Consider the following 7,492-nt stretch of genomic DNA (forward strand, 5'->3'; position numbering starts at 1 on the left):
AGCAGCTCAATGTCATTATCAGATGATTTCAAAAGTGTCTCCACCACAGACACATCCACCTATCAAAGTAGGCAAAGTCAGTTCTGCTGCTTCTCTGGGTACATCAAAGCAAACACAAACATTTTAAGTGGGCCACAAAGTGAGAATGGCATTGGAAACCCAGGACTCAAAAGGACAAAAAGAACTGGCATGAGTGCCTGAGAAGTTTCCTTTTAAACCCACTAAGATTTGATACACACTCACTAAGCACCTATGGGACAGGATCCAAGCTCCAGGGTGGGTACTGCGAATTCAGAAAGGAATGAGACCTGGTCAATGCTGTACAGGATTAACAATTGATATTAAAATAAAGAAACTGGGACAAATAGTTACCAGCAAATCTGACTACACAATGCTACCAATTTAAGACACTGAATGCATTTTTATCTTCCAAAAATTAACTACCAATTTAGTTACCAAATTACCAATTTTAAATATTGAAGATGTGTTTTAATAGTGGATGGCAGTGGAGATGCTCCCTCATTAATTCAGTTGAAATTTTTTTTAAAGGAAAGTCAGTAGTGTGTGGAGCCTCTTCGAATGTCAACACATACTGAAGCAAGTGCTTTCCAGCACTATTTGTACAGAATTCTCTCTCTTTTTTTTTTTTTTTTTTGCGGTACGGGGCCCAGCCGCCCCGCGGCATGTGGGATCCTCCCGGACCGGGGCACAAACCCCTATCCCCTGCATCGGCAGGTGGACTCTCAACCACTGCGCCACCAGGGAAGCCCCAGAATTCTCTTTATGTTGGCACATCGGCTCCAATTTCGGTCTTTCTACACTTACATATGATCCCTGTGTCCAAGAGATCCCTTGAATCTGTAGTTCCACTTCCTTAAATGGTCGCTTTTTCCTCTAGACTAGAGGCATTTACAATTTCTAATAAATTTAGGTGGCATGACTGTACTTCAGCAGTAGGTGTCTAACAATTAATTCAAAAAAGTGAAGTTTAATTCATTATGAACCGAGTTTGAAATTCTGCATATTATATTTTATTATCAGTGCTCCTTATAGAAAGGAGAGACATCAAACAGGTTAGTTTAATTTTTTGGTAGTTGTGATTTTTTTTCATGCTACAGAACTTTTGTAAGACATAATCATTACACGATTTCTAAAGCCCGAGTGCTCATCTTTGCTTTGGTCATTTGGGAATGTGTACTAACCAAGCAATGAGAAGAGTTCTTTGCTGTGAGGGATAAGAGAAAAATAACTCCCCCCTCCACCATACACACAAACAAATCCTGACTGAAAACACAGGCCTGCCCCTCCGTGACCCTGGACGTTGCCAGTTACACATATGCACGGAGCATGGGAATCCTCTTCTCTGCAGCCCTCACCTGCCATTTCCATCACGATGCGGCCTCAGCTCCAAGCAGGCAGTAAATCTGTCAGGGCGGCCTAGCACTAAATGGCACCATGTTCCTATCTAGCCTTTTAAGACAAGCCTCCGAACAATTTCTTCCCTTTAGACTGACATAAATGCTACACTTAGAAAAAGGCTGATACCAAAATCTTTACTCAAGTTGCTTTTTCTCTTAAAAATTTTTTATCAATAGAAATTGATAAGAACAAATTTCAAAGAATCATCTAAATGTATCCATACTTGAAAAATCAAGGACACTCAATTTGTTTTGGTTTGCCCATAAATACTGGCTAGTGCCTGAAGAGCTGAAGATAACCCGAGGGATATATTGCGAGTAGATCACTTGGCAGTCAGGTTTGAAGACTGTACTTCTGAAGCTCCATCAACTACTTCAAGTGAAAGGCCTGTGTTTGATCCACCTTTAACTAGAATCACTGCAGTTTCAGCTTCTCTTTCTCCCATTAGTTCCAGTTTAGTGCTATTATCAGTGATGTATTGGAATAGAAAGAGGGTCATAAAGTAATCTGAGAAGGGGAAAAATAAGCAAGACTCCATGTTTTAAATACTGCAGCCATTTGGAAAGCATAGCTTTAACACAGAAACCCCCAAACCTCACAAAACTCCCAAAAAGGAATTGATTTGTTGTATTTTATAGATACACCTCATGTTTAAAATAAGTTTAATAGTTTGTTTTCTCCATATACATATATAATGTTAAAAATTGTTCCCAGGCTATAGTGGGATGAACAAAATTTTGGAGTTAGACCTGGGTTCAAATTCCATTTTGGCCACTTATGTATAGGTTTATGAGGATTAAATAAGATAGTATATATAAGCATCTGGAATGTGACATGTGATAAAAAATGTATTAGTTCTTACTTCTTCCTCATCAGCCATAAAATATTAAAATTAAAAAACATTTATTTTTATATGATCAATGTAAATTTGCTGTTTTTAAAGCAGAAACTAACACACCACTGTAAAGCAATTATGCTCCAATAAAGATGTTAAAAAAAATAAAAATTTAAAAATAAAATTTAGGGCTTCCCTGGTGGCGCAGTGGTTGAGACTCCGCCGCCACAACAGTGGGAGGCCCGCGTACCGCAAAAAAAAAAAAAAAAAATGAATAAAATAAAATAAAATTTTTAAAAAGCCCCTAATAACGATGACTTTTTAAAAATTAATTAATTTATTTATTTATTTATTTATTTTTGGCTGTGTTGGGTCTTCGTTTCTGTGCGAGGGCTTTCTCTAGTTGCAGCGAGCAGGGGCCACTCTTCATCGCGGTGCGCGGGCCTCTCACTGTCGCGGCCTGTCTTGTTGCGGAGCACAAGCTCTAGACGCACAGGCTCAGCAGTTGTGGCTCATAGGCCTAGTTGCTCCGCGGCATGTGGGATCTTCCCAGACCAGGGCTCAAACCCGTGTCCCCTGCATTGGCAGGCAGATTCTCAACCACTGCGCCACCAAGGAAGCCCTTTTCTTTAAATTAATTAATTAATTATGTTTGGCTGCATTGGGTCTTCGTTGCTACGCGCAGGCTTTCTCTAGTTGCGGCGAGCGGGGGCTACTCTTCCTTGCAATGAGCAGGCTTCTTACTGCGGTGGCTTCTCTCATTGCGGAGCACGGGCTCTACGCGCACGGGCTTCAGTAGCTGTGGCACATGGGCTCAGTAGTTGAGGCTTGCAGGCTCTAGAGTGCAGGCTCAGTAGTTTTGGCGCAGGGCCTTAGTTGCTCCGCGGCATGTGGGATCTTCCCGGACCAGGGCTTGAACCCATGTCCCCTGCATTGGCAGGCGCATTCTTAACCACTGCGCCACTGGGAAGTCCAGCAATGACTTTTTTATTTTTTTTTCTTATATGAGCCGACATCATTTTATTTCATAAGAGGATAACTTTTTCAACAAATGGTGCTGGAAAAACAGGATATCCATATGCAAAACAATGAAGTTGGACACTTACCTTACACCATATACAAAAATGAACTCAAAATGGATCAAAGACCTAACTGCTTAGAAGAAAACAGGGGGAAAACTTCATGACATTGGATTTGGCAATGATTTCTTGGATGTCACACCAAGCATAGGCAACAAAAGAAAAAAATAAATTGGACTTTATCAAAATTAAAAACTTTTGATCATCAAATGACATTTGATAAATGACAAAACATCAAAGGACATTTTCAACAGCATGAAAAGGACTGAAAATGGGAAAAAATCTTTGCAAATCATATATCTGATAAGGAGTTCATATCCAGAATTTATAATGAACTGCTACAACTCAACAACACAAAACAACAAACAACCCAATTAAAAAATGGCCAAAAGACTTGAACAGATATTTCTCCAAACAAGATATACAAATGATCAATGAGCACATGAAAGATGCTCAACATCACTACTGCTTAAGAAAAATGAAAATCAAAACCACAATAGATACCATTTCATTCATCAGGATGGCTTTTATCCAAGAAACAAAAAATAACACATGTTGGCAAGGAAGTGGAGAAATTGGAGCCCTTGTGCGCTGCTGATTGGAATATAAAATGGTGCAGCTGCTATGGAAAACAGAGTGGAGATTACTCAAAAAGTTAAAAAAGTAGAATTGCCATATGATCCAGCAATTCCACTCCTGGGCATTTACCCACAAGAACTAAAAGCAGCTACGTGAACAGGTACTTGCCCATCCATGTTCACAGCAGCATTATTTACAATAGGCAAAATGTGGAAGCAACCCAAATGTCAATCAGTGGATGAACAGATAAACAAAATACGGTATATACATACAATGGAATATTATAGAGCCTTAAAGAGGGAGGAAATTCTGGCACATACTTAAAAATGGATAAACCTTGAAGACATTATGCTAAGTGAAATAAGTGAGTCAAAAAAGGACACATACTCTATGATACCACAGAGATAAAGTACCTAGAGCAGTCAAATTTATAGAGACAGAAAGTAGAATGGTGGTTGCCAGGGATCGGGGAAGAGAATTGGGTAGTTATTGCTTAATGGGTAAGGAGTTTCAGTTTGGGAAGATGAAACAAGTTCTGCATGAATGCAGTGGTGGTTGCAGAACAGTGTGAATGTACTTAATGCCACTAAACTGTACACTTAAAAATGGTTAACATAGTAAATTTTTATGCCATGCATATTTCAGCACAATTTAAAGAATCAATTTTAAAAACCTAGCCTATTCTAGCCAGAAGATAGTTTTAATCAATATATAGGAGCATGATAAGAAAATCCATTTATACCTGTAAAATAGCACCCCCCTTTTAAAAGCTGGTCTCAGTACAAAAACCAAATTTCCCAATGAGTGTTTCTAATAGCAAATTTAATATAAAAAGAGTCCTCGCTCACTTGAAATCCCACTGGTAGCCTATCTTCATATGTAAGAATCTTTCATTATGTAAGAATCAGAAAGCACTAAATTCAAATTCTAGTTCTACCATTAGCTATGAAAAACTGAACAAGCACTTAGTCTCTTAGTTTCTTCATCTATAAAACTATCCTTTTAGAGCTGCTATAAAGATTGCTGTAAGATTATACACACACATATACACACACATATATATAATATACATATATTAGGATAATAGTGCCTCAATACAAGACAAGGTGTCCACTTCACATCCTTTTACATGGTTATTCAGAATACTGGTTCCTTTTATCTCATTGCACCACTGTCTACTACAGCTTCCTCAGAGTCCCCCACAAGCTCCTCTGCATTCAACCAGCAAAAATGTTGAGAGTGAGGAAAATCATGCGGGAGATTTGTGGCAAGGCCTGGAAATGGAGTTCAACACTTCCAAGAACATTCCATTGACCAGATCCTGATCCCATGGTTCCAATCTGCCTGCAAGGGAAGCTGCTGAACACAGTACTATCTGCCCAGAAGAGGCAAGGAGATTGGTGGGCATCCAGTCAGTCTCAGTTACAAATGTAACCTAGGAGAAAGTTGTCTCCTATCCCTTAAGGAACACTTCCAAGAATATAGTGACAGAGAGAAAGCAGATTATCTCCTTTCTTTGATTATTTGATGGCTCCCTGGTGTCAGGTATTTCTCCCTTTGCAGGAGAGATGCATTTGCCCTCGGGGGTACCAAATTGTTTTTCTGGGCTAAAGTCACAAGATAAATATTGTGCATTTTCCTGAATATCTTAACTGGCTGGGGCACTGAGGTAGGGGTAGAATTAGAGATGAATTAAGTGATTTAACTTGTATATAATCTAAAAGTTTAAATTCATAAAGTAAAATTGAATATGGAGGGTAATTTTGTGCTTGGAGTGTCGGGGAAAACAAAGCTCCGATTCACTCCACTTGACAAACCCCAGCTGCTCAGCCCTGGGGCCCATCTACCTCCTACCTCACTTTCACTCTAAAGAAAAACCTCTGAGAAATGGGGTCCCAGTTACCTAAGAATTTTGAGAGTGCCCTCCGCCCTTCCCCCGGACTCCAGCCAATTTTATATTTAAAAAGTGGTCCTTCCTCGTGAACATTTGCAACTAAATAGATCAACCTGGCCAAACAACAATTAAAAATATCAATGGCGGGGGCTTCCCTGGTGGCGCAGTGGTTGAGTCCGCCTGCCAATGCAGGGGACACAGGTTCGAGCCCTGGTCTGGGAAGATCCCACATGCCGCGGAGCAACTGGGCCCGTGAGCCACAACTGCTGAGCCTGCGCGTCTGGAGCCTGTGCTCCACAACAAGAGAGGCCATGATAGTGAGAGGCCCACGTGCCAAGATGAACAGTGGCCCCCACTTGCCGCAACTGGAGAAAGCCCTCTCACAGAAACGAAGACCCGACACAGCCAAAATTAATTAATTAATTAATTAATTAAAAATGAATATCTGCTAAAAAAAGAAAAGCTATAAAAAAATTGAATATGGAGTAGAATGCAAAACTTACATGAAGTTTTAAATAAAGAAATCATGAAATTTCAAAGAAATGTCATACATGAAGGGGGTCCTTTATGCTAAATTTCTCCCTGTTACTATGCATAGGTGTTCATTTTCCTCTAGGATTATTTTAGGGGAAACATATGAGAAGCACTGATCATTCCAAGCAAACAGACTACCTTTTGTGTTTTTAATTATTAAACTGAATCTTTCTGCTTCTTTTTGTGTGTCAGTGTTTCACATATATATAATATATGTATATATAGTTACTAAACATTAGTATAATCTGAATATTACACACTGGATATAGAGAAACTTAAAATCTCATTATACCCAAACTGCCTTCCCACACCTTCAGTATAAATATACTGACACAGTCTTTCAGCTAAAAACAGTTATCACCCAAATGGTACTATGTCTGCAATGACATCCAACTGTTAAGGTCAGTTCTCTCTTGCATGTGTTCAAAGACAGGCAGCTGGAAAGGTGTTGTGAGACAAAGTATGGGCAAGCCAAGTAACTCGTTCAAATTTGTGTCTGTCAGCATTATGAAAGAGTCAGCTTGTTGTTGTCTGGATTTCCAGACCTAAGACATTTGTTTATTTGTTGTGTAACACAGATAAAGGTTTACTCTTTTACTTCACATTTTATTATTTTATCTTAGAAAAGAAATTCACGTGAATGGTATCTAACGAAACAAACTAAGATACACAAAGAGTTAATGATTTTCCTCCTTCTCCTTCTACCCTCACCCTGGGTAGCCAATGTTAACACTTTTCTCCTAGGTCATACAAATATATACAAGCATACATGTACATAGGATTCTTAGCATTTTTTTGCACAAACGTGGAATTGTACCAAATCCGTCACATTTCTCATTTAACACATTACAAACGTTCCTCCAGTTCATAAAATGTGGATCTAATTCATTTTAAATTACAGAATTATATTCTCTAATATAATATACCACAACTGATTCAACTTGGACATTCATGGGGTATTTTGCTTGTATATGTGTTTGTAAATCACTATAAAAGAATTCAGCAATAAATAGCCTTATATAAATACCTTTATATAATGGAGCTTTTATTTCTTATTATAAGCGAGATTTTCAAAGAGCCAATAAATATATTTATTTCTAACCGTGAAATTGATCTATTTAATATGCCCTTATCTGTCCTCTACTTCTATTT

Source organism: Physeter macrocephalus, chromosome 7 (genome assembly GCF_002837175.3).
Source record: "Physeter macrocephalus isolate SW-GA chromosome 7, ASM283717v5, whole genome shotgun sequence".
In the NCBI taxonomy this organism is placed as follows: Eukaryota; Metazoa; Chordata; class Mammalia; order Artiodactyla; family Physeteridae; genus Physeter; species Physeter macrocephalus.